This window comes from Canis lupus, chromosome 31 (assembly GCF_048164855.1).
Source record: "Canis lupus baileyi chromosome 31, mCanLup2.hap1, whole genome shotgun sequence".
Lineage (NCBI taxonomy): Eukaryota > Metazoa > Chordata > Mammalia > Carnivora > Canidae > Canis > Canis lupus.
Genome location: NC_132868.1, coordinates 11229494 through 11256729, shown reverse-complemented (window position 1 = coordinate 11256729; position 27236 = coordinate 11229494). Strand labels below are relative to the sequence as shown.

General features: G+C 44.4%; 3 long non-coding RNA genes across 3 annotated transcripts; all 3 read right to left on the bottom strand.

The window, feature by feature from the left end:
- Positions 1-12107: 12107 nt before the first annotated feature.
- LOC140621959 (uncharacterized) lies at positions 12108-17115 on the bottom strand. The gene is made up of 3 exons (XR_012021702.1): positions 15937-17115; positions 12689-12851; positions 12108-12228 (listed from the first exon to the last, which is right to left on the bottom strand). It is a non-coding gene; the product is annotated as an uncharacterized lncRNA (long non-coding RNA).
- Positions 17116-18059: 944 nt separating this feature from the next.
- On the bottom strand, positions 18060-19549 carry LOC140621958 (uncharacterized). The gene is made up of 2 exons (XR_012021701.1): positions 19263-19549; positions 18060-18189 (listed from the first exon to the last, which is right to left on the bottom strand). It is a non-coding gene; the product is annotated as an uncharacterized lncRNA (long non-coding RNA).
- A 4402-nt stretch (positions 19550-23951) lies between these two features.
- On the bottom strand, positions 23952-26942 carry LOC140621957 (uncharacterized). Its single transcript, XR_012021700.1, has 3 exons — positions 25181-26942; positions 24582-24627; positions 23952-24224 (listed from the first exon to the last, which is right to left on the bottom strand). It is a non-coding gene; the product is annotated as an uncharacterized lncRNA (long non-coding RNA).
- Between the last annotated feature and the right edge of the window lie 294 nt (positions 26943-27236).

Here is a 27236-nt window from a genome sequence, read left to right as displayed (position 1 = left end):
ATCTCTAGCACAAACTTAAATAAATAAAATAAGCTGAACCATTCTCAGAGTGACTTTTCTGTTATCTGACTTACTACAAAGTACCATTCACCGTTGGTGGCTTATTCAGACCCGGAAGGGGTGAAATACTATTTTTCCAGGGAGGAACACCATTTCCATTCCTGGGAAAATGGATCATCAGTCGGCAAATTATTTCAAATATGCAGAACATCCCATTTCTGAATCTTCCACACGATAGGGCAGTCACCGCAACCTTCTGGGCGGACACAGTGAATAGTCGGTATTATTAAGGTCATGTGTCTTTAGGGTGACCAGTGGTTCCAGTTTTGCCCCAGACTGAGGGGATTGCTGGGAAGGCAGCATAATCGTTGCTAAAACTGAACAGTCCCGGGCAAGCTAGGCCCATTGGTCACCCTTTGTGTCTTGCGGCTCATGTCATCTTAAATGATTTATCAATTAATTGATGAATTTCTTCCCAAAATATTCAGTGAGTGACTCTCAGGCACTTAATCAGCCCTGGGGTAGCTTGATATAGATTTCACACAGAGGATCTGCTGTCTAGAATAACTAACTACAAATCCAGGTGGAGAGTGAGTAAGACCCCAAAGGACCCATCTGTGAGCTGGACAGGAGGAGAAATTGTCACTAGGAGAAGCAGAGAATATCACATGGACACTGGGTGAAGAATGGCTAAGACTGGAGCATTTGCAGACAGGTGTGGAGGGGGTGTCTGAATGAAGGAAGCACTGGACAAAGGTGCAGAGTCAATGACTGATCTTTCATCAGTTCGATTACTAATCACCTCCCAACCCCTTCCACAGGCTTTTATAGAACCACTTCTGCTGGATGCCTGAGGGCACACATATAATCTTTGGAGGGGCTGCGGTGCCATCAGAGGCCATCTGTAGGTGTGTGTGTGTGTGTGTGTTATCGATGCCCCAGCAACACGGCACAATATTGATGGAGTCCTCTGTGTAGGCCGGGCTTTGGAGATGCAGCAGAAGAGGTTAGACAAGTGTTCCCTCCTGGAGCCGGCAGTGGGGCAGAGCCACTGGAAACTCACAAGGAGGCAGATGAAGATAAGAGGTGGTGTGGTCTCATGTGTGTAATGGAGGAAAACAAGCCAACTTATAGCAGGGAGGGTGAGGAGGTGGGCAGGGTTATAGGAACCATGGATGCTTCTCTGAGAGATGACATCTAAAGAGGGCCCTGAGAGAGGAGAAAGACCAGGAAGACCAGAGGGCTGGGTATTTTCGGCAGAGGGACCCCCCCTGTGCCAAGATATTGAGTGAGAGTGAGGAGATGTGCTGGAGGTGAGGGTGGCTGGGAGCTGATGGCAGTAAACACGAACCAAGAGGATGTTGAGATGTCATGGGAGGGGCTACACATAGAGCAGAAGCTTGACTTCTGCTTTAGTGTTGGGGTGGTTTTAGGCAGATGAGTGACATAATTGGATTGCTTTTCAGATGATGGCTGTACCTGCTGAGTGGAGAATGGACAGGGTAGGAGCCAGAATGGGACCATGCATCATTCTAGGTTCAGGTGAGGAAGCACTGTGGTCTGGACAAGAGTGTGGACGAAGAAAGCCCAGGAACCAGAATCACCTCTGACAGCAGAGTTGGAAGGGTTCGTGACAACATAGAATAAGGGAAAGAAACAGGGAAAAGCAAACACATCTTTAAGATCCTTGAGGTAAGGAACGGGTGAGAGGCAGTGGACCCCCCTGAAGCAGGAGTTCCCAGGGGGAAACAGGTTTGGGGAAGGGATGGGACTCAAGTCCTATCAGTGCCCAAGTATAGACCCTCCAGGTGAGTCGGCTTTGACTCTGCAGCTCAATACACAGATGGCCGTGAAACCAGGGGGTGGGTCCAATCCCACCGGCAGAAATACTTGTCAGAGAAGACTTGACATCAAGCTTTGGTTCTTCCAAGAAGAAGAAGGTGGCTTAGAAAAACCACAAAGGAGCAGCTGGAGCTGTGGGATGAACCAGGAGCCTGTGTGCTAAGTGGCATAGGAGGGAAGAAAGTACCTGGCCTTGACTCCTGCTCACCCAGTCACTGATCACGTGGCCCCAGGTGAGGTTTTTTCCAATTCTTTCAACCCAACTGAAAACACTAAGATGTTCTGAGCAATGGGAGGGGTGTTGAGTGCAAACACTTAGGACCCAGCTGGGCACAATGTAGGCACCATTGCAGCTCCGCCATTCTCACTCAGGTCATTGCAAAACTGGTTTTTGCTCCCTTCCTTTGCATTTCCTGTGCCCACAGCAGATTGTGGTGCGTTACAGAATGACTCACCCTTGCCTCCCAGGTGTGGTCTTCCCCACACAGGACACTCACTTCTCCCATGTGGATTTGGTCCCCACCATGCTGGCTTCCACCCAGCATCCTTGGTGCCCGTGGGCATGCCTGCTTTTGCTCTGCCGTATGTTTGTAGCAAGTCATTGCATCAACACTTTGTAGAAGCCTCAAGAAAGCATGCGTTGGACGGGCCACAAAGAGTTGTTGTATTAGTTTTCTATTGATGCTACAACAAATTACTATAAATCTTGTGCCTTAAACTGACAACACAAATTTAAAATCTTACAGTTCCATATGTTAGAAAAACTAACACAGCTCTCAATGAATTAAAATCACAGTGTCAGCAGGGCTGTGCTCTTCTTTTGGAGAATCTAGGAGAAAATCAATTTTCTTGCCTTTCCCAGCCTCTAGAGGCCAGGACATTCCTTGGATGACTGCCCCTTCCTTTGTAGTCAGAGAGTCCTTCTCACACTGTCACACCCACTTGCTTCTGATCTCACCTCCCTTTCGCTGACTCTCTGCCTTTTCTTCCACTTTTAAGTACTGTTATGATTACACTGGATACACCTGGATAATCCAGGCTAATCTCCTCATCTCAAGGTCGGTTTATTAACAACCTTAGTTCCATCTGCCACCTTTACTGCCCTTTGCCATGTACCAAATACATTCACAGGTGTCGAGATTAGGATGGAGACTTTTCCTGGTGGGCCATTATTCTGCATCCACATCTTGGAATTCCACACAAAATGTGCTAGGTATGTGAGCATGCAGGTTTTTTTCTTGGAGAGGTAATCCGTAGCTTTCATTGAATTTTCAGTTAGTGGCCCAAAGCAAAGTTTAGAACCTCTGTTTGAGCAATCACATAAAAACCACCTGTCCACACAGCAGCAGGTGGGCCTCTAGTTACGGCACCAACCACTTTTTGTATTAATCATCAAGCATTTATCATTAGCCAAACATCAATTGTCAAAGCAAATCAGTGTTTGAGCTCTCCTCTCCCTCTCCAAGTGCCACAGGCCACGCTCCATCTTTTTCCAGATCGAGTATCATCGCTAAGTACAACCTATCTCATATTTTCTTTGGAATGCTTTTGAAATTACTAAGATTAAAAAAAATAAACAGTACCATACATATTGGGTTTAACCTGACTTTGAAACCAGAAACCAGTCAACTGACAAGCAATCCTCTCTCTGTTTTTACATAAATAGTCATTGTATGTGTGTGTCATTGGCTCTCTGCGAATCCTGGCCTTATTTATAAAACGCACCATGCTTATCTTTAGACTGCCAAAGGGAGTGATTGAGAATGGAAGGTGTTGATGTTGACAATTCTCTGGCTACATACTTTACTGGTCAGACAATAGAATCCTATTGTCCACCCTGTGGCCTTTCTCATCTTCAGTCTGCCATCAGCATCTTATCTATGCAGTGATAAAACAAATCAGATAAAGGTTGAACACTAAGAATTTGTTGACTAAAATGTTATTGTATCATTTGAATCAAGCGACATGCCCCAAGTCTACTTAATAGACAGCATTGGCAAGTGTCGGTTTTTTTCCCAAAATATCATCCTGCGTCAAAATCATCATTCACAAGAAACAGATGTTGGCGCCATCATAGCCTTGTAGGTTAGTGAGGCCCAGAGGACGTTTAGAGGCGAATGAAATATGCAACTGTGTAAACCGAGTCATGGAAAAGCTCACTGATTGTTCCAGGGTCACGGGGAGTTTCTGTAATGAGATTCCCTTCTTATTTAGCATCTTCTGCTCCACTGGGTGAGGATTTTATCACCTCTTCCAGCATCTTGACTGATTGGGGTTTTTTGTAGACACACAATCCATGCTCAGTTTAATGGGGAGTAAGTCAGAAGAATGCTCTTAGTGAGGATCTGTTTCTGATGGGGCTCTGGATCTTATAAGCCTTACAACACGAACGCGTAACATTGTTCCTGATTTATACAGATAATCCACTTGGAGGGAAGAAAATGAATCAGCTCCTCAATGCTACAAAATACAAATATATGGAGGGTGACAGAGATCCCAACCTGCACTTGGGAAAAAAAAAATAAGCATCCACCCAAGATTATAGTAAAAGGTGTATGAGCCAATGCAGCATTGTTGGGCTCTCAAAGCTCCAGGATAAAAGTTTATGTGCTTAGGATTATCAGTCTGTGCTGCGTGGAGTCTTCGGTGATCTTGCTCCTGCCACCAAAGGAGCCCCGTGGGACCGAGGGTGGCCTCGCCATGATGAAGCACTTCATGCAGAAGCAGCTGTCACCTCACCTGTTTCCCAGCCCATCCGAAGGCCAGAGAAATTCTCCAATTTAGCAAGCAAACTTAAGTCATTATTAGAAATGACAGGGAAACCTGATGAAATTGTACTTTCAATTGGAAAACAAAATTGCAATCAGACCAACATGATTTCCTCATGGTCTGACCATGCTAATGCCAGCCGAGACATGGGCAAATGTATTTAAAAGTCATAATGGAGCATTACCATGCGATCTCCTTTCACTGGCCCTTATTAATATAAAACTTCAATTTGCATGTAAATGTGGTCAACTTTCATATCATCAAAATACATGAGGCCTGGGAAAGTAATGAATTGAAGTTGGATGCAGCAATTACTGACGTTTATAAAGAATTTTAAAGAGGTCAGTCTAGCCTTGGCTGAGAAAATGAGGAAATCAACAGGGAATATTGTCAATATAGCAGCCGGGGGAGTCGGAGTCAGTCCCAGGTGCTGAGAGCCGAGCGATGATTAATAGAGAGGGAGCGGCCGCCTCTCACCCAGAAGGGCTCGGCCAGACCCCGGGCCGGCGGTGCCGCATGAAAGGTGCTTGCCGGTCCACTCTGGAGCTGCCTCGCGGTGCGTTCCGGGGGGAATCCGGGAGCAAGTGCTTACGAGCGAAAGCAGGGCTGAAGGTTTAATTGGGCTGCACATCCTTTCAGCTTTCTTCCGTGGTTGATATGCAGTTTAACCTTCTTTCCACCTCAGACACTCCAGAGCCACGGGGATTTTAATAAGGCACTCGCGTGACGGCTTGGCTAAACATTGACTTAGTTGCTAAATTGAGTTAAACTGCCTTAGTGTGTTGTAATGGCAATTTATAAGTTGCCTTTTTTTTTTTTCTTTTGAACAGGAAGTATTTATCCGGGCCACGTGTTTCATAAATCCTCAACCACGTGGAGTGATTTGGGGGGATTTTCTTTGCCTGTTTGTACAAACAAGTTAACAGGCAACATGATTTTTAAACATGCCTGGGAAAGAAATCAATGCGAAGATAGAAATAGTGCTCTAATTTTGGAGTATTTTGATGCACAGAAAGCAGGGTCAGAATGCACCAGCCATGGCTGCAAAATGGGACGTGACCAGTGAGGACCTCTCCAGACTCAGTTTCCAAGAGGACAGCATGGCCTCTGGCAGAAGAGAGGTAGACTCGGGGTCCAGGCTGGGATGCAGTCTCGGTGGGGCACACGGGGGCCATGCAGTTTACTGCTTTCCATCTATTCTTTGCACATCCCCACTTTGCATCTCTTCCCTGTTAAGCGATTTAAGAGGCATCTACAAACCTATTATAAATGCAGGCCACCTTAGAATTGCATAAACCTTTATGAAATCCATATGTGCACCAGCTACTTTTATTAACTGCCTGGTTCATGGATAAGCCTCTGTGTCTGGCCCTCCTGGGCTCAGTCTGGTGGTTTCCCCACGAGGCAGACGTGGCTCTGTCTTATACCAAAGTCCTCCTTGACATCGCATTGTCTCTGTATCCATTCTTCTTTCTATTCGGCTTTTTATTACTTCTTCCTTCCAGGGAGTGCGCATCAGTATGGATGCCCAGTCACCTTTAGAGCTGCACAAATATGTATATATATATTTCCATCTACATAGATATCTGCTACCATTGAAACCAGAATCCAGATACTGTTAGCTATCAGTGTCGGGAGCTTGCAAAATGTAAGTCTTTGAATTAAGAGGACCCATTTGTGACAAGTAATCAGCACCATGTACACCCTTTCACTCCAGTAGTACTTAAATACTTGAGAGAATGCTCTTTTCTTCCAGTTAATAAGCAAACTTCCCATCTCCCAAGATCTGTGGGAAATGGATGAAGTCAGGGATCTTTATTGAGCAGAGAAAGGATTAGCCAGTTCCTGAGCATCCTTCAAGCCTGGCCTCTGGATGCATGTGTCTGTAAGAGCATTTTCCTAGGGCTTGAAAATTGAACATACGTGTTTTCCTCCACATCTCATGTATGAGCTATATCTGAGTGCATTTTATTTTTTATTTTTTTAGTTGAAATAGAATTAACATATAACCCTGTATAAATTTAAGGTTAGATACAACGTGTTGGTTTGATACACGGACATATTGCAATTTGATAGCCACCTTAGTGTTTGCTAACGCCTCTATCACATCACATAATCATCATTTATTTTTGTGGTGAGAACAATTACAATCTAGTCTCTTAGCAACTTTGAATTTTATAATACAATATTGTTGACTAAATTCACTATGCTATGCTTTAGATTTCCAAAACTTATTTCTCTACTAATTGAAAATCTGGACCAGGAAAGGATACCTCTCCAATCCTTCACCCCAGCCCAGGCCCTGCCAGCCACTAATCTATTCTTTATTCCTAGGAGTTTGGCTTTTTAGAATCCATCCATAGTGAGGTCACACAGTATTTGTCTCTCTAACTTATTTCACTTGGAATAACGCGTTTGAGGTCCATCCATGCTGTTGCAAATGGCAGGATTTTCTTCTTTCTCATGGTTGAATAATACTCCAGTGTGTGTGTGTGTGTGTGTGTGTGTGTGTGTGTGTGTGTACTCCTCTGTTGACTGACACTGAGGTTGCTTTCATATCTTGACTATCACGAAAAATGGTGCAATGAACATGGCAGGTGTCAATGACAGTATCTCTTCAAGATCCTGATTTCAATTTCCAGAAAGGATGGTTGGATCATACAGCAATTCAACTTTTAATTTTATGAGTATCCACCATACTGTTGTCCAAGTGGCTACACCAGGTTACATTCTCACCAACAGTGCAAAGGGCTCCCTCTTCTCTAACCCTCACCAACATTTCTTATCTCCTGTCTTCTTCATACTAGCCATCCTAACAGGTGTGAGGTGAGAGCTCATTGTGGTTTGGGTTTGTACTTCCTGATGACGAGTGATGTGGAGCATCCTCTCATATGCCTATTGGCCATTTGTATGATATCTTTGAGAAAACATCTAGACAGGTTCTGTGTGTACTTTTTAACTGGATTATTGTGTTTTTGCTATTGTTATGAGTTTTCAAATGTTTTGTGTATCAATCGTTTATCAGATATATGGTTTGGGAATATTGTCTCCCCTTGTGTAAGCTGCCTTTTCAAACTATTGATTGTTTCCTTTGCTGTGCAGAAGCTCTTTAGTTTACTGTGGTCTCATTGGCTTGTTTCAGCTTTTGTCACCGATGCTTTTGGTGCCCTATCAAAGAAACTGCCAAGACCAATGTCAAGGGTTTTCTCCCCTTCAGTATCTTCTAGGAGTATCCCAGTTTCAGTCCTATGTGTGAACCTTTGATCCATCTGAACACATTTTAGCATAAAGATTTGCCATGCCAGCACGTTGTCTCGGTGGGTGGTGCATCTGGAGAAGAGTCTGTCTGCAAAGATGCAGCGGGGTGAGCTGAGAGGAGAGCATCAAGGGCTCCTGGGCACATGGGCACTGGTGCAGCAGGTGCCAGGCATCAGGCACCTTCTGAGATGAAGGCTCTGCTTTCCCTCGACATCTGATTTGGAACTTCCCCACTCAGTGAGGTTGCAGAAGATGGAACAGGGGACACTGAGGCAACTCTCCATGCACTGGGCCCCAGGAGCTGAGCCACACAAATTCTGGAGCCAGTGAATGTACTCTATTCCCTGACCTCTATGATGAGGGAGAGATTAGATGATTCCAAGCCTGCCCCCCGTGGCTGTCCCCATGGTGGGCTCACACCTCAGCCCGACACTTCCTCGCTTTGGTTTCCTCCTGACACCCCGTGTGTGTTTCATGGACCCCCCATGTACCTGGCTCCAAGAATCAGGGGACAGTCGCCACCACTTCCCTGTCTTAGCCAGCTGCGGCCTGCTACCCCGCTCTTGCGAATGCATGTGCACCAGCTCCTGGTAACAAAGCAAAGGTCCCAAGTGGAACGTGCAGGTTTGCACACAGCTGGCACTCAGTGAGGGCCACTTAACCACCTCACCATTCCTCCACACCTCACTGTTGGTACCCATCCAGCCCGGCCCGAGATGTGCCACAGACTCAGGGACTCTGACCTCCCCATGATAAACTTAACTTATAGGTAATGATGTTTTCATAAGACTCCCAATATTACAGTTGACTACTTGGTATCCTATTTGATTTAAAAATGTGAAAAATGAGTTTCTGTCTTCCTGACACTGAGTGATGTTTACCGCTCCTTCCTACTTTGTTTTCTCCTCTGTTCCACATTAATAGCCATTCTGGATAGTCTGGCACTACAGAATCATCTGTGCAACACAGTACGATTCATGGCTAAGGCTAACGATCAATCAGAAGGGAATAATACAGAAAAATCTAATCCTTGGGAGAGTCAGATTGATTTAGAAGATCACTGGTTTTCCGTAATTCTTTTTTGTTTTTCTCTGCACTTAAACAACCAAATACTTAATTGTTACTGCCATTAACTCAAACAAATGCTCGATCTGTTGTATTGCTTTATGGAAGCGAAAAGTCACTCCATGTAAAATTGCTCTACATTTTTAAATCATGTATAGTTGCAACATTGCCCATACTTTTAATATAGTATTTAATCTTTTAATTTTTTAATAGTAGCTGGGGTGTGCCAATGCGTCTCTGTGATGTAGATTGCTATGGCTTCCATGAGCAAAGAAGCTAGCATATCAAAACTATGGTTAGAACACAGCAGAAATTATTTATTTTTTTAAATAAATTTATTTTTTATTGGTGTTCAATTTGCCAACATACAGAATAACACCCAGTGCTCATCCCATCAAGTGCCCCCCTCAGTGCCCATCACCCAGTCACCCCCACCTCCCGCCTCCTCCCCTTCCACCACCCCTAGTTTGTTTCCCAGAGTTAGGAGTCTTTATGTTCTGTCTCCCTTTCTGATATTTCCCACACATTTCTTCTCCCTTCCCTTATATTCCCTTTCACTATTATTTATATTCCCCAAATGAATGAGAACATATAATGTTTGTCCTTCTCCAATTGACTTATTTCACTCAGCATAATGCTCTCCAGTTCCATCCACGTTGAAGCAAATGGTGGGTATTTGTCTTTTCTAATGGCTGAGTAATATTCCATTGTATACATAGACCACATCTTCTTTATCCATTCATCTTTCGATGGACACTGAGGCTCCTTCCACAGTTTGGCTATTGTGGACATTGTTGCTATAAACATCGGGGTACAGGTGTCCCGGCGTTTCATTGCATCTGTATCTTTGGGGTAAATCCCCAACAGTGCAAGTGCTGGGTCGTAGGACAGATCTATTTTTAACTCTTTGAGGAACCTCCACACAGCAGAATTTAATACGTTCTTTATAGATCTTGGAAACTAGCCCTTTAACTGATACGTCATTTGCAAATATCTTCTCCCATTCTGTAGGTTGTCTTTGAGTTTTGTTGACTGTTTCTTTTGCTGTGCAAAAGCTTCTTATCTTGATGAAGTCCCAATAGTTCATTTATGCTTTTGTTTCTCTTGCCTTCATGCATGAATCTTGTAAGAAGTTACTGTGGCCAAGTTCAAAGAGGGTGTTGCCTGTGTTCTCCTCTAGGATTTTGGTGGAATCTTGTCTTACATTTAGATCTTTCATCCATTTTGAGTTTACCTTTGTGTATGGTGCAAGAGAGTGGTCTAGTTTCATTCTTCTGCATGTGGATGTCCAATTTTCCCAGCACCATTTATTGAAGAGACTTTCTTCCAGTGGATAGTCTTTCCTCCTTTATCGAATATTAGTTGACCATAAAGTTGTGGATCCACTTCTGGATTCTCTATTCTATTCCATTGATCTCTGTGTCTGCTTTTGTGCCAGTACCACACTGTCTTGATGACCGCAGCTTCGTAGTACAACCTGAAATCTGGCATTGTGATGCCCACAGGTATGGTTTTCTTTTTTACAATTCCCCTGGCTATTCGGGGTCTTTTCTGATTCCACACAAATCTTAAAATAATTTGTTCTAACTCTCTGAAGAAAGTCCATGGTGTTTTGGTAGGGATTGCATTAAACGTGTAAATTGCCTTGGGTAGCATTGACATTTTCACAATATTAATTCTTCCAATCCATGATCATGACATATTTTTCCATCTCTTTGTGTCTTCCTCAATTTCTTTCAGAAGTGTTCTATAGTTTTTAGGGTATAGATCCTTTACCTCTTTGGTTAGGTTTATTCCTAGGTATCTTATGCTTTTGGGTGCAATTGTAAATGGGACTGACTCCTTAATTTCTCTTTCTTCAGTCTCATTGTTAGTGTATAGAAATGCCACTGACTTCTGGGCATTGATTTTGTATCCTGCCACACTACCAAATTGCTGTATGAGTTCTAGCAATCTTGGGGCGGAGTCTTTTGGGTTTTCTATGTAGAGTATCATGTCATCAGCGAAGAGGGAGAGTTTGACTTCTTCTTTGCCAATTTAAATGCCTTTTCTTTCTTTTTGTTGTCTGCTGAGGCTAGGACTTCTAGTACTATGTTGAATAGCAGTGGTGAGAGTGGACATCCCTGTCTTGTTCCTGATCTTAGGGGAAAGTCTCCCAGTGATCTATAAAGAATTTATTAAACTCAACAGCAAAGAAACAAACAATCCAATCATGAAATGGGCAAAAGACATGAACAGAAATTTCACCAAAGAAGACACACACATGGCCAACAAGCACATGAGAAAATGCTCTGCATCACTGGCCATGAGGGAAATACAAATCAAAACCACAATGAGATCCCACCTCACACCAGTGAGAATGGAGAAAATTAAGCAAGCAGGAAACCACAAATGTTGGAGAGGATGGTGGAGAAAGGGGAACCCTCTTACACTGTTGGTGGGAATGTGAACCGGTGCAGCCACTCTAGAAAACTGTGTGGAGGTTCCTCAAAGAGTTAAAAATAGAGCTGCCCTATGACCCAGCAATTGCACTGCTGGGGATTTAGCCCAAAGATACAGATGCAGTGAAAGGCGGGGACACTTGCACCCCGATGTTTGTAGCAGCAATGTCCACAACAGCCAAACTGTGGAAGGAGCCTCGGTGTCCATCGAAAGATGAGTGGATAAAGAAGATGTGGTCTATGTACACAATGGAATATTACTCAGCCATTAGAAATGACAAATACCCACCATTTGCTTCAACGTGGATGGAACTGGAGGGTATTATGCTGAGTGAAGTATGTCAATCGGAGAAGGACAAACATTATATGGTCTCATTCATTTGGGGAATATAAAAAATAGTGAAAGGGAATAAAGAGGAAAGGAGAAAAAATGAGTGGGAAATATCAGGGAGACAGAACATGAAAGCCTCCTAACTCTGGGAAATGAACTAGGGGTGGTGGAAGGGGTGGTGGTGGGTGGAAGGGGGTGGGAGTGACTGGGTGATGGGCACTGAGGGGGGCACTTGATGGGATGAGCACTGGGTGTTATTCTATATCTTGGCAAATTGAACACCAATAAAAAATAAATTTATGGAAAAAAGAACACAGCAGAAGATGAAGGCGACATAATTTGACATTTTCTTTTCAAGATTTTATTTATTTATTTATTTATTTATTTATTTATTTATTTAGGGGGGGAGGGAGCATTAGCAGGGGGAGGAATAGAAGAGAGGGAGAGAGAATCTCAAGCAGACACCCTGTAGAGCCGTTGCAGGTGGCGCTCAATCCCAGAACCCGGAGATCATAATCTGAGCTGAAACCAAGAGTCGGAGGCTTAAATGACTGAGCCAACCAGGTGCCCCGATTGGAGATTTTCTGATGTTTCCATTAGATACACAGCACACATACAACCTGAACAGTGTTTAAAATATCTTCCTACTGACTATATAGTGATCAGGTCAGCGTGCCAGCCCCAGCCCCATGTTCCCACCCTTTTCAGCTTGTTCTGCGATCTCAGGGAACTAACCAAGGCTGTACCTGGTCATTGAAAAGCAAATTGTAAATTCAATCTTTATTCTGTAATGAATGAATAAATAGCCAAAATTTACCCAGAGCCAAATTGAAATTTGGTGTAGCAATCTATTAGATTTTATGTTTCGTATGGAAAATAAGAAATCTTGTGCACTTTTTTTCAGGACTTCATAACTAAAGCTGCTATAAATACATGTTCAAAGAATTTCATTTCCCTAAATAGAGTCACTAGAAGTACTTGCTCAGTTTCTTGCCAGGACTCGACATAGGGCACACTTCAGCATAGGAGGCTTATTTTAATTGTCCTCTCTTCTGACTTCTGTTCTCTTCTGACCTCCTTTGTTGACAGATGTATACCAGTTCCTGTCTGTGAGGAAGAGTCAGCAGACCTTCCCTGGGTTCTAGCTGTCAAGGAACAGAAAGCTGAATGTATTACTTACCGAAGCAAAGAGCTGTGTACCTTCAGACCCAAGCAAATCCAATCTGTTTACTCAGACCCAAGCAGACCCAATCTGTTTACTCTTAAACAAATATCTTCATAGGGTGGGGCAGGGGGCTTGGCAGATTGGCAGAGGCTACAGGAAGGGGGTCCGGTCTGCTAGCCTCGTGCTCAGAGACGAGTTTGTTGGAGTAAAGCTCATCTCCAACAGCTGACTTTCAGAAGTAAGAAGTTGCTAGTGGTGGTTTGACTTCCACAAGTATGTGTACGGGTGCAAGTGCATCACTGCTTGATCACAGGCGTCTGAACAGAATCTGGGGGGCGTCAGGGGAACTGTGAGCCTGGGAAGGCGGCCCTAATCTCAGAAGCACAGTTGTGCCCTACAGGGCTGGGACTCTGCTTGGGCTCTCTCTGCTGGGGAGACCACCGACCATTGTCCCAACCTCCACCACAGGTGCTGATTTTCCTTCAAGATGATATTTCTCTTAAAAATATCAGAGTTTCCATTTACATACTTATCAACATGCTTTCATCCTGTTTTGATCTTTGATTTGTTGAATCATCTGATAGAGCAGTAAGGTGTACAGAAATATTCACCAGGTATTAAGATGCTACAGGTATTAAAATGAGGGGGGCATTACGAAGTTCATCTGCACACAGCACGAAGTGGTAGCAAGGACTTGTATTACCCATGGGCTGGCTGAAAGAATATTCCAGACTGTAGTATGACTCCTAACTAAATCCTTGAGCTGAAGAGTTTAAATTGGTGTGTTGTCTTAGCTAAAATGAAAGGCAGATTTTTGGTGCCTACCTCGGTTGTGGGTCCCGCACAGTGTGGGATCACTCTCTCCAGGGGCCTGTCCCACCTGGTCTTATCTATATACCCAGGGACATTTTATCTCTAGAGACTCTATTGAGGGAGAAACAACCCAAGGAGGGTATCTAAGAGTCATAAACTTGCCATGATCTGCTAGCACATAGAACGTTTCCAAGATTTCTTTAAACTGGCTATGCTAACAATTGTTTGCAAGTTGAATTGAACTGTAAAGGTGGTAACTCTTCTTATAAAGTCTGAATCTAAGAACTTATTTAGAGTAGTGCTGGGGGGTGGGCATGGGAGGTGAGAACAGTAACGAGTTTACCTTAAACTCTTAAAAAAGGAAAAAAAATATGGCCAAAAAATACAGAAAGAAAGTGTGCAAGGGGGAGGTGGTGAATCATTAAGAGTTTCTAGGAAATGAGGTAAATACTGTTGCTGTGGTCTTGGATGGAAGCCGCCTGCCTGACTGCACTAGTTTTCTGTTTCTGCTCTAACAGATGAATATAACACAGTGGCCTAAAACTACCTTATGGTTCTGGACATCAGAACCTGAAATGGGTCTCGCAGAGCTAAAATCAACATGCTAGCAGGGTTGTGTTCCTCTCTGGAGGCTGCTGTGCACCATCTCAGTCAGTTCAGGCTGCTAGAGCAAGATACCACCATAGACCAAGTAGTTTATCAAGAGCAGCTTATTGCTCTCAGTTCGAGAGGCTGGATATCCAAGGTTAGGGAGCCAGCAGGGTGGGGTCGGATCACAGACTTCTCACATCTCACAGAGCAGGAGGACTGAGAGAGCTCTGTGTGATTCTTTCATAAGGACGCTGATCTCGGCACACATGGGTGGGTCAGGGGTTGAGCATCTGCCTTTGGCTCAGGGTGTGATCTTAGGATCCGGGATCAAGTTCCATATCAGGCTCCCTGCATGGAGCCTGCCTCCCTCTGCCTGTGAGGGATCTGCCTCTCTCTCTCTCTCTCTCATGAATAAATAGATAAAATTTTTAAAAAATAAAAAAATGATGCTGAGCCCATCATGAACTGCCCTGTCATGACCTGAGCACCTCCCCAAGGCCCCGCCTCCTAACACCATCATTGTGGGTGGTTATGGCTTCAACATACACATTTGTAAGGAGACAAATATTCAGATTCCGGGACCCATATTCCTTGGCTCATGGCCCCTTCCACCTACAAAGCCAGCAAACCCACCGCTCAGAGGTCTGCTTCTGTGGTGCATCTCCTCCTCAGATTCTGACTCTCCTGTCTCCTTCCTTCACTGATAAGGACCCCCGTGAGACCCAGGATAATCTCCCCATCTTGGGGTCAGATGATAAGAACCCCAGTTCCATCTGCAACCTTAATCCCCTGTGCCATGTGACATAGCATATGCTGCCCCAGCATCTAGGCCAATAGCTAACATGTTGTGGATAATCCATAAACCCTTGTGTAACAAACAACATTGTGTGTTGTTAAAATACCTGCATTTGTCTACAATTAAATAATTCCTCTCATTTATCTTTGTTTTTGTAAAATATAATTAATGTCTACTTTGCAAATAACCAATTTTTCAAAGAGAAAGCTGGTTTTACCTTTTACAAATCTGAGACTTTATTATCTGCTTGGTAAAAAAATAATCTTTGCCTAATTTTGCCTTCCCTTCTAGAATTTTCTATATAAGCAATGGATATTATCCCTGAAATGATATATTATGTACAAAAGAAAAGTAAAATACTTTTCAAATGTGTATTCCTTTGTTTTCTATTCCTAATGCATAGATGTGCATTAAAATTGCTTGGTGTGTTTTAAAAATATTAGTTTATTTATAACACCTCCCTAATAGGTGGCCTTAATCTTTAGAATCCTCATTATTCTACAACGAGTAGAGTGTTATGAGCCAACTTAGTGCAGACAGCATGGCTGGTTAGCATCTGGGACAATATTACCTGCAAGCCTACATTTGGAGTAATAAAGTTGAGGGATATGGCCATGAAGAGTCTCTTTATGACTGTGTTATACTCTAGCAAATTAATATTAGTGTGACTTCTCCTTAGTGTTATTTCTCTGTGTGTCTAGAACATTACTGGAGTCTCTCACTGTTTAGGTCTGATCACCTCTAAACCAAAAAATTGCCGCAATATGCAAGAATTTAAAGACAGTTCCCTGTAATGGACTCATTTAAAGGGGAAGGGGTCATGTGTCTCTGGAGAGTACAACCAGAACGGGCGTTGGTGACCTACCTTTGTTTTACGTGAATCCACCTGCCATTACATCTTGTGGATCTTTAATGATGCCAGAAAAATATCGGTTACTCGAGAGATAGTGTTAACATGTTAGAAGATGTAGTTTTCCATCATATGTAAGAAAGCAGCTAGACTTTAAGCTTTGGATCAGCAAGTATCTGATACTCCTCCTTATCATGTCAGGCACTTTTTCTTCACTGCACTTGTAATAGTTGTAATTATGTGCTTATTTTGCATTTGGAGTTTTAAATCTTTCTTTCAGTAAAGAGTTCTTAATTCCAGTTCCAGTAACTGTGCAAGTAATTGATTGCAGGTCTTTGCTAAAACAGGCAAACTCTGCACACGAGCAATTCAGATTCTGATGAAAAGGCAGAGAACATGCACTAGACACATGCTCTAACCTAGACACATGCTCGCCGGTAGTGAACCCTGAGGAGGACAAGGCCGGAGTGCCATGCTGGCTGTGGGACTCCGACCATGAGAGCAGCTCCAGGGAGCCATGTGGAGCTTGTGTCTCTAGACACAGAGTAATGAGTCTGCATCAGAGCCATGGTTCTGGGTTCCCAATGACATTCTCAATCACTTCAAGTTTCTGAGGAAATTAGCTATATAGTCTCCAAAAACCATGGGGCAGTGGAGAGGCAGAGTGTCCATGCACTTCTCTTTTAAGGGACTTTATGGTTGTTAAAACCACATTCCTGTAATGATCACTTATCTTGGCCTGTTCTGTGCCAAGTGCTTTATATACCACAGGGTCCAGTGGAGTTAGCCTCAGTGAATAGAGAATGAAGCAGAGTGTAGAGAGGCACAAAGCTTGGTAGGGTCACATCAGCTGGATGTGCTGGGAACTCTGTTTCTCTGCAGCCTTACCCCAGCCATCCTGCCCATTCAGCCCCACTCTCCTCCATGCCCTATGTCTGGGACAGCAGGAGACACAGTATTGGACAGTTATCCACCTTCACCACTGACTAAGTAGAAGCATGCTACTTGGACACTAGACCATGTCCTGGAGGCCCCTTCGGCACCAATTGTGCCCCCTATGGTGATTAGGTGGTGGGAGGCCCAGGGGCATTAGAGACCCTTGGCTGGGATGTAGCTGCAGTCCCCGTGGCACCTGCTATCTACCAACTAGCACAGAAGTGCTTCAACAGCTTACCCACCCTCACAGGTGTGTCAGTTTGTGCTGGCCAGCACCTACCTGCACCCACCTTTAGTGCAATTACCCCCACCCTTGCATCACTGACAGGCTCAGGTTGATAATCTGCCCCAGGATGACTCATGCCTTCGCTGGCCCTGGTTGCACACTTGACCCAAGATGGTGGGTGAGAACCTTTCCTTCAGGATCTGTAAAGTAGAAATGAGAGTGGGTTTCCACCAGCCATGGAGAAGATGATAGCCAGCATAAGGGACAAGGTGGGGACCATGTCTCCCAATGGAAAAAAATAGGTGACCAATGATGGATGGATAGATAGATAGATAGATAGATAGATAGATAGATAGATAGATAGATGATAGATGATGGATGGGTAGAAAAAGAAAATTTTAGAAATAAAATTTTAAAAAATAAATTTTAAAAGCACACATCTCAAAAATAACACTATTATTTAACAGCCAGAAATCATTTGGTTAATTGTAACCTATTTGGGGTTTAGATATAACCGGTCCAAGTTTTGTTTTTCTGCTGAATAGGAGTGATGCATTTTTAAATATGCTTATATTTTTTCTATATGCATCTTAAAGTGAGAGGCATCTAAAAACCATTGTGTGGACCAAGAATGCGAGGTTAAGTAAGCTATTTACATTTCTCGATTTCCATGAAAATAACACCTTCCATGACATATTTCAAGGTTGTTTCCTAGTGCATGAACCACAGCTCTGTGCACACGATCTGCCTGCCCAGGGACTGCAGGGGATGCATGAGACCCTCCTTTGGGTGGGTTTGTTCATGTTGGGTCCCTTCAATTGTGAATGGGGAGACATGTACAGATCTTGGGCTTGTGAGGTAGACTTTGTTCATTTTTCCCCTTCTTTGGATTTTCCAGGTGCATGGAGGAAGGTACCGTGCCTCTGACCAGAATGTCTACTCTGTAATGCAGCGTCACAGAACGTCTCCAGCCAGAAATAGTAGTATGTTTTATTGAGTTTGCACATCGTGTAAAGCAATGAATGCCAGGCCAAGCTTAGAGAGGAGGTGGCCTTGGTCAATGCAGGCAGGATTGAATTTTCCTGGAAACTGCTTCTGGAAAACACCTGCAAGGCACATGTAATATCACATAGGGTGGGAATCGTGACCCACTGTCACAGCAGAGCGCTCGCTCATCATTCAGGATAAGACGCCTGACGGGGCACAATGAAAGGATCCCCTCCCATGACCCCGTGCAACGCTGACCATCACGTTCTCATTCTTCCCTGAAGTCCCTGGCCTTTTATTTTCCTGGACTGAATGATTTTTAAGATTTGTCTGAAGATCTTTTCTTCCTTAATCTTTAATCACTCCTGTGACTATGCTCTGACGATACCTATCAGAGCTATCAACTTGGCCAGGAGAAGAAAGGTCAGTCAATAAAGGGACAGGGTAACTCCACTGAACGGAGCTCTGAATGCAAAGGAGGAGGCCTATTCTACGGCAGAGGCAGGACAGACAGGGGACTTTCTAACTGCTTCCCCCCCGCCCTGCACCTGTCTCAGTATCAGGTGAAAATTATAAAGGGCATATTTAGTTCACAAAAGGAAGCCACATCTGCCAGCTCCACGACCAGGCTCAGACATAGCACAATGATGTGCCAAGGGGACTAGGCCTCCCAGCAGGAGCTGAGTGACCGGGGGTCGGCGGCTCAGAGCAGGAGCACTGCCACGGGTGGAACACAGATCTCTGCAGTGACCCTGGGATCCCTCCTACCACATCCCCTCTTAGGGGCTGAAGGACCCACCCCCCCCCAGCTGCTGGGACTGTCACCTGCCAAGAGTCCAGAGAATCACCTTACCCAAGGTCATAGCTGGTCCCCAGGGGCGCAGCATGTTAAGGGTGAGGGAAGGTCACTGGCAGCCCCCGGGGTGGCTCTGAGGGTCACCTTGAGGGTCACCCTGCCATGCAGCAGAGACAGCGGTGGCCACAGAGTACCCCAGCTCGGTACGTAGCCCCCCGGCTCAGGCTCCCCCAGAGACCTGGGTTCTCTGGCTCCACATCCTCGCTCAGGTTGGTCTCCAGCACATTGTGTGTGGTTTGCAGATGGTGAGGAGGGAATGAATGAATGAATGAATGAATGAGCTCCTGTCCCGTGGCCACTCCCCTACAGGCATTTCAGCCAAACTGTGCTCCTCACCTCATGGATCTCACGCTGCTCAGGTCACCCGCATTTACGAGAAATGAATCGTCCTGCGTCTAAGTGGGCTGGCTCTGTGAGGTCAGCCTCAGTTAGTATTTCTGGACCTGCCGCATCTCTCACCCACAGCATTGTGTCAGTCAAATGGTGTGCAATTGTTTGTTGTTACTTGCCCTACAATTTCCTCGCTGAGCTCCGCTGGCCTGTCTCACAAATGCAGGTGCCAGATTGGAAGGAACCTCAGAAGCTTTCCTGCAGCCACCTCCCAGAACAGTGGCCTCTGGAATTCCAGGCATTGTGATGTAAATGTTAATGAACAATAAGCATGCACGCGACTTTCATCTCACCATTTGATGAGGAAGGTGGCTGTGGACCTGGGTCAGTTAGGTCATTTAGTTAAAACTTGGCGCTAATGAGACCAGCGTAGAGACCTGGGCCCCTTATGGCCAATTAACTCTGAGCAAAGAGAAAAAATCCGTTCCTTGGTCAAAAGCTACCCTCTTCAGCGCAGTTAGCTATTCCATAAATGTGTGACGTTGACCCCGAAGGGGAGCAAGTGGGGGAGGAGGGGCGGGGGCGCACAACCCCATCCCAGCTCAGAGAGCCAGCCAGCAGCACCCACGTGCTTGTCTGCACTTTGGGGGACGTTCTCTGCTGAGGAATGACAGAAATAAATCTCCTGAACTGGAGACAAACATTTCATTTTGCTAAGTCTGGTATCTCAGTAAGAAGCAGCTTTGGAGATCATGTTTCTAAACCTTTGGCTTTGTTGAGGCACTGATTTCCCTGCGTTGTTGGCTACCTACAACATAAACAGACTTTTGGATACAACTGTACTTTTTGCCACAAATAATTTAGCAGAATCATAATCTCCTAGGTTTATAAGGAACCATAAAAGTCACTCCCTTTGGTGAACCATCCAAGGCTTGCTAGCCCACAGACAAGCAGGTGCCCAATCTCTTCTGCATGGCCTCCAGGATTAGACAGACGGGGTCTCTCATCTCAGGGAAACCCCGACAGTGAGACAGCTCCACCGGTCTCAGGATCTTCTCTGTGTGGGCATCTTCTCTGGGTTACTTTTCATGTAAAAATCCAAATCTACACAAGGACACAAAGTCTTTGTGCCGCAAAAGCTTCCACGGTATGACTCTAAATCACTCCTTTTCCCAGGAGCATGTTTTCCTAAACCCCATGTCCATCCATTTCCAGGAAAACACCCAACCCAGAAGACATCTCAGCCTTGATGCCACCACGTGCGGCGAGTTCTACCTGAGGTCTGCAAGTGCAGGTGGACCCGAAGTGATGCTAGAGTCTCTAAGATACTTAACTTTCTTCTGTCTGAGTTTGTAATTACTACACACCACACCGGGCCCGAGACATGGTGGTGATGCCAAACTGTAGCCACGGGACTATGCATCTGCAAGCACCAGCCAACCCCCAGAACAATGGTCTGGGGGTTTCACTCCATGATTACTGCACGTCGGTGTTGTGTTAAGTCAAGCTGCCGTTCACAGGAAGGTTGTAAGCTCTAACCCAACAGATTTATAACCATATGCATATGTGTATATATTGTATAACTATAGATACCAGCTACATGTAAACTTTTGAGCATCTAAACATTGGTAACATTCAATAAACTCAGAGCAAGCCTGTTAAACAAATGGCCTCTAAGACTTTAGAGGCATAAGAATCATAGGAACGTTTGTTAACATTCGTTATTCTGGGCCTGTGGCACCAGAGGTTTCACTTCCCTAGGTCTGAGGAGGAGCCCGGGAATCAGAATTTGTAACAGGCTCATTATTTGAATCTGATACTAGTTATCTTGCCAACTACCTCCGGTAAACAGTGTTCTGAGTCAGGTTCATGATTTTATTTCCTAAAAATTTTGCACCATAATCAGCTTTAAAAAAATTATTAAACTGGATCAAGAAACCCTACAATTATCATTTCCTCTAAATATCTCCAAATTCCAAACATCAAGATATACACTAACTCATAATTCCTGAATTAAAAAAAAAAAACTAAAGAAGAAAATAATATTCTCATCTCCTTGCCTTGTGTGCCCTGAAAACTGTCTGCTACATCTAGGGGACAGAAGTTAGCCACACACGTGTGTGCTAAGGATCGATCACAAACTGTAGGCTTGAATTAGAGTGGATTCATCCAAAGAAAGAGCCGTGCATGTTCTGTATGTTGGATGCTCAAGGATGAGCCAGCACCCTCCATGTAGCTACAGACCCCAGAACCACTTGAAACGAGACCAGGCCAGGTCCCATCCGGAAGAGGTATGTGGTCAAGGATCGTTCATTTTGCTTTTCTATTTTGTTAAATGGAGTATTCTGTGCTCTCACTAAAGCAGACTTGAGAAGGATCAGAGCCCCAGGCTGGTCCTGAAGGGCCACCAAACTCCCTAGCCATGTCCTTCCTGCTTACCTGTCCGCACACACCTGAGCCCATTCAACAAGCCACACTCTTCCTGTAGAACCTCACACATGGAGATAGACACAAGTTAAAATTCTGATTTTCCCTTTCTCTAGAAAAAAAAAAAAAAGGTTTCCACCTTGGTTTTCCACAACCAGTGGAGGCCCCCAAAGTCCCATTCCCCATAAGGAAACTCGCTAGCAGGTGAGTGTGTTATGGCCCCTCCACATAGACAGAGAGGTGGCATGCCTTCAAGATGCTCCCCCAGATGGTCATGGCAGCACAGGCCTACTCGCCCTCTACACTCAGAAATTGTTGAAGTCAAAGAACATGTATTTTCATCTTTCAGGGCCGATTCTTGGCAAAATACGAAGCTTTCCGTAGATACTGTTGAATGAATTAACCAATATATGATTCCCTCATTTTCTCTGCTTAAGCCTTGAAATTACATGAGATGAAAAGGTAATTATCACAGGTTGTGGTGCCCACTCATTCAGTGCTTCCTCCGTAACATCGCCGCGGACATCCTCCAGCGTTTGACTCTTCTCTCCAGGATTTTCTCAGGAATTCCCCAGAGGAACCAAGAGTTCCTCAGAGAAATAAACGTTTCTTTTTTCCTTTCAGCTAAGCACTTTTCTCCGCTGCAAGAAGCATTGTATGTTGATCCCGTCTCTAATACGTTAAGATGTAATGGTGTCTGAGTCCCTCTGGAATGGAACTTTAGCTCCAGAGGTTTTGAAGGGAATAAGAGGCAACTGATCTTGGGCCAAGTATTTATCCTTTATGAAATGAGGTGAAATGAGGCAAACAATTATGGAATTAGCTAGGAAGGGGATTCAGATTTATAATAAAATTACTCAAGTTGCAGATAATATTAATTGTGAATAATTAAGCTCAGGATTTGCCATTTCCTTAGTGTCGTGAATGAGTGTAGAGGAAAGCTACCCTCTAGCTCATGGAAATGATGTCACCTAATTCTCTACCATTCTGTTCCCCTTCAAGAGCTTACCATGAGCAGCATGGAATAGATTGGGCTTACGTCAGAAGCTGAAAGATTTAGACTTTATGTACAGGAAATATTTATCGAGTGAATAAATAAAACATTTTAAACCCACATAAATATCACTTCAAAACTTCTTCATTATTTCATACCAATGACTCAAATTGAAGTATTTGACATTTGTCCAAAAAATTTCAAAGCATAGTTTTTTTTTTTTAAGAATAAAATATGAAAGTGCTTACACTGATTCTGAAGATGAACTATTTCTATGTTTCTGCACTCAAGTAGGAGGAACATTAAATTATCACAATGGGGTCTTTCAGAAATGTGGATAATTAAAATAATTTTCTCTGAGCTTTTACTAAATGTTTCACAAATAAAAGCTCCCATTACACTTTTATTTTTTTTTCTCTTCACTAAAAGTCACAGGATTCCTTTCTAAACAAGAGCTTGTTGATTGACTTTGATTCCAGCTCATAACAGCCACCTCCATCTCCCACTTCAGCTTCTCCATCCATCTCTTTCTCTGGGGACAACGTTGCACAGGACAAGAAGAGAGGTGACCTTTTCTATCGCTGTACAGACCATAAGCGAGAGGTCCCATGGCCAACGCCAGGGATAGCTCATCTACTGTGGACCTGATGAAGCGCAGTCTGGACGGGCCTGCAACGCTACACCAGCACACTAATATGTTTGCTAAACTGATCAATAAGAAGATTGATAAGTCTTCTACTAGGTTAAGTTAATCTTCTTATTGATCAGCCTCGCAAACATATTGCTTTCCTTGGGCAGCCTCCCCTGCAGCTCCTCCTCCCACTTGGAGCCCTGGTTGTCTGGTGCTATCAAGAAGAGAAATAGAACAACATTTTCTACATTAAATGCTTCCATTACATCAGGATCATCTTTGCCAGCAACAAATATTTCCTAGAGTAGAGGATTTATAACTGGTCGGTGCCTGACTAATTTTTCTATGGGTTAGAATATTGATAATGATCTGGGCTCTTCCTCACTCATACGTTGCATGTAGATTTTAAAGTAATAATAGTTATAAATGGATAATAGTATAAATAGTTATAAATACTATAAATAATAGATAATAGTATAAATAGTTATAAATACTATAAATGTAGTAAGTGCAGCTCCAGTAGCAGTGCCCAGAGCAAAGATCTTTAAAAATAAGACGACAAACAATTATAAAACAAAGTGGAGGCCCAGTCTTCCTGTTTCATTCTTTTTCTTATTAAGGAAGGATTTAAAAGGAGGTCAGATGGAAGGAGCCTGGCAGGCTAGAAGGGAGCTCCAGGTGAGCACAAGGATGGCAGACAAACCCAACAAAAATACTGACTTGTGAGCTGGCTGGGGGCACCAGTCCTGCTCTAGCACCCACCCATGCATGCAGCGATCGCACAAGTCACTTTGCCTCCCATTACCTCGACAGGTCCCTCTGTAACCTTGGGCAGTTAGTGATCTGGGCCCCCAGATATTTTGAGAGTGAATGACAGCAAGCTTCTAGGAGGCTCCATGGCAAAGAAAAGTTGAGGCTGAAAGCATAAAGCATTGTGGTCAGGTGGAAGAAGGGCAGGTTCAATGCCTGGGTGCTATCAGAACCCAGATATGGTGGGTCACCTGCCAGCCCCAAGGACAAAAGGAGGAACACACAGGTGGGTGTCCAGAGTACTCCATGGAATCTCAAGGAAGTGATCGTGCTAGGGCCTTTGAGAACAAGCCTTAAAGGCTCTGGAAAACCTAGGGTGTCATATAAAGTGGGAAGAATGTGGGGTTTCAACTAGATGACCCAGATGTTATGCCACACAACCAGAAAGCAGCACCAATAGCATTCCAGCACAGGAGACTCATCACCAACCTCTGGGCAGCCCAGCCCAAAAGGGGAGACTCACCAGGCCAACTGAGTCTGATGGAGGCATGCGTGAGTTGACAGGCCACCTTGAAAGAAAAAAATATGACTTCCTGGTAAGTGGATCATATAATGGGGGATATTATTGTGTTTTAGGTATATAAGTAAGGCTATTGTCTAAATAGGAATCGGGGTCTAATTCACAGGTGAGATTCCAGAAGGCATCTGCCAGGAGCAGCACCCTGGTCCAACACAAGGAGAATAAGGCCAGTCAGTCCGGGTGCTGAGTCAAGAGCAGATGAAGGAAGTGAGTGCACCTGCCGTGGCTGAGGGCCCCTGAAAAATCCTGTACCAGGAAGCCATTGGCATCCCCATCCCCTGCTCGGCAAAGCCCTGTGCAGGACGCTGACTCAAATATTGAAGCCTGTGGGTTTAAGACCTTCACGAACATGCTTAGTCAGCAAATGGGGTACAGTTTTGGCTTTAGCTCCCCCACCCACCTTCCTCAACTCCACCACCCTGGGCTTCTCTGCCATGATGGCTCAGTGCTCTCCTTAGATCCAACACCCCCCACCCCCACCCCCACCCCAGCTGGCTTTGCTCCACATGGCCCTACTAAAATGTACCAGTCTACATACGTACGAGTCACTTAGCAATCTCTGAGCATCTTGTTCATGGGCTTCTTCAATCTTTATGTCTTTTTAACCTTTATGTCTCCAGCTTCTCACAGTACACATAGTGGTGTCCAGTGAATACCTGCTGGATATTTGAATAAAGACGAGCCAGGCCCAGCTCCAGAACCTCCCTGCTTTTCTTCAATTGCTGCATGGCCAACTTGAATTCGGCTTTCTAGATCTCCTTTTCTGAAATTGAATATCAATATCTTAATATTGATGGCTACTTTTGTACGGGCTACTGTGCCTCACGTCCACCTTTAATGCCTTATACTAGACATTGCTCAGTTAAAAAAATTATTATGAAGGATAGTTGGCATCACCCCCGCTCCTCAACTTGGTCATTAGTAAGGCCCAGTGGTGTGAAGAGTGCCACCATCTTCCACACACCACATGTGGCAAAGGAAGAGCGGGCCGTCTTGCTCCAGGCTCCTCGACCTCGGGGACAGTAGCAAACTGGGGAGAAAGCTGGGTCCCCTGCTGTGCGCCCAGTGTGAGGTACTGGGGAGAAGCAGATGTGTTCCCTGAGAGGGCAGCTTCAGGCAGCTCCTCCATGGTCAGGGTCTTAGAATATCAAGAAGAAAGTCAACATGCCTCTATCATGGGAGGTTCTAGAACAAACGGCACAGCTGGGGCTTGTGCACAGGTCCCATCTCAGGTAGGTGAGACTTTACGCTGGGGTTTATAATCAAGTGAGGAGCCGTGAATCAGAAATCCTCTCTATGCCTAGGACCCTGTAATCCGAGTTCTAAAGTGGGGACATGAAATCCAAAGCATTCGATTACACTGAGAGATGTTCCCCTAGCTCTGCCTTGTTCTCCTTTCCAAGCGATGAACACAGATTTCTTTAAGCAGGGGAAGCTTCACGTTATCAATTAGGAGGGCAGCCAAAAGCAGTGGTTTGGGGACGGAGCTGCTGGGAATTGCCATTCACAGATGGAAGGATCCGGCGGCTGCTCTAGGGCCCTCGCTGAGGATGAAGCTCTGCCAGCTTTCAAAATCCAGATAATTTCATCCCACTTCACTCAGCCTTAACATAGGCAATGATCTTCCTCTCACCCCAGGATCTGAACAAGTGTGGCTCTGAGAACAGCAGTGGCTTCTGCCACTTGTATCAGATTAAAAGAAAGGCGGACTTCAACGAGCAGGAAGATTGAAGGTGCTACTGGGGCCTGAGTGCGTTTCGGCAATGTCCCCACGACATTTGCCATCCCTGGCTCTGTGCCAGGACCTTCGGATGCCTCAACAGGGCTGAGCAGAGCGCGATCCTTGTCTGACTTTCACGAAAGACCTGCTGTGGCTTCTACTTTCAGGTGAATGTATCCAAGCAAAATGGAGCACGGTGAGTTATTTAAAACCAGTCTTGGTGATAGATCCCTGATTTCTCTGCAATTCTTTTTGAGTGACAGGTGGGTCCCCATTTCCCTTTTATTTCTGCAAGTTAACCAAGGTTTCTGCACTTTTTGCTGAAAAGAAAAAAAAATTCCTCTTCTTGGCACTCTGGGAAATCTTTCCGCACAACATTTGCAACCAAGAGCTTGAGCATTAGTCCTTTTTACTCGTCTTTTGTGGAATATCAATACTTTATTCTGAATCTGAGATATCCCTGGTGGACCAAAAGTGAAAAAAAATTAAAAAGAAATAAAGAAAAAACTCTCCCTCTACTGTCAAGAGAAAAAGAATTCTGAATCTTTCCAGGGCAAATGTTGGATGTGATCCTCTTATTTCACCTTTTGGATAAATTCCCACTTCAAGCAAAGCTATTTTCCTTTGAAACTGCTGTTATGCAGACACATACCAAAATCACTCAAAAGGAATATTTTGCATGGGAATAATGTGATGTATTTAATGTACTCTGACAGTCATCAACATGCTGGACTCCACATTCCTTTCATTTCTATGTGTTGTTCTTCCTATATATTGGCTTTGGACTCCTGTCTTTAATTAGTACCTAACCTCAGATCTGTGGTTCTCTACCAGGGCTGACTTTGCCAACCACCTCCACCATGGGGACATGCGGCAAT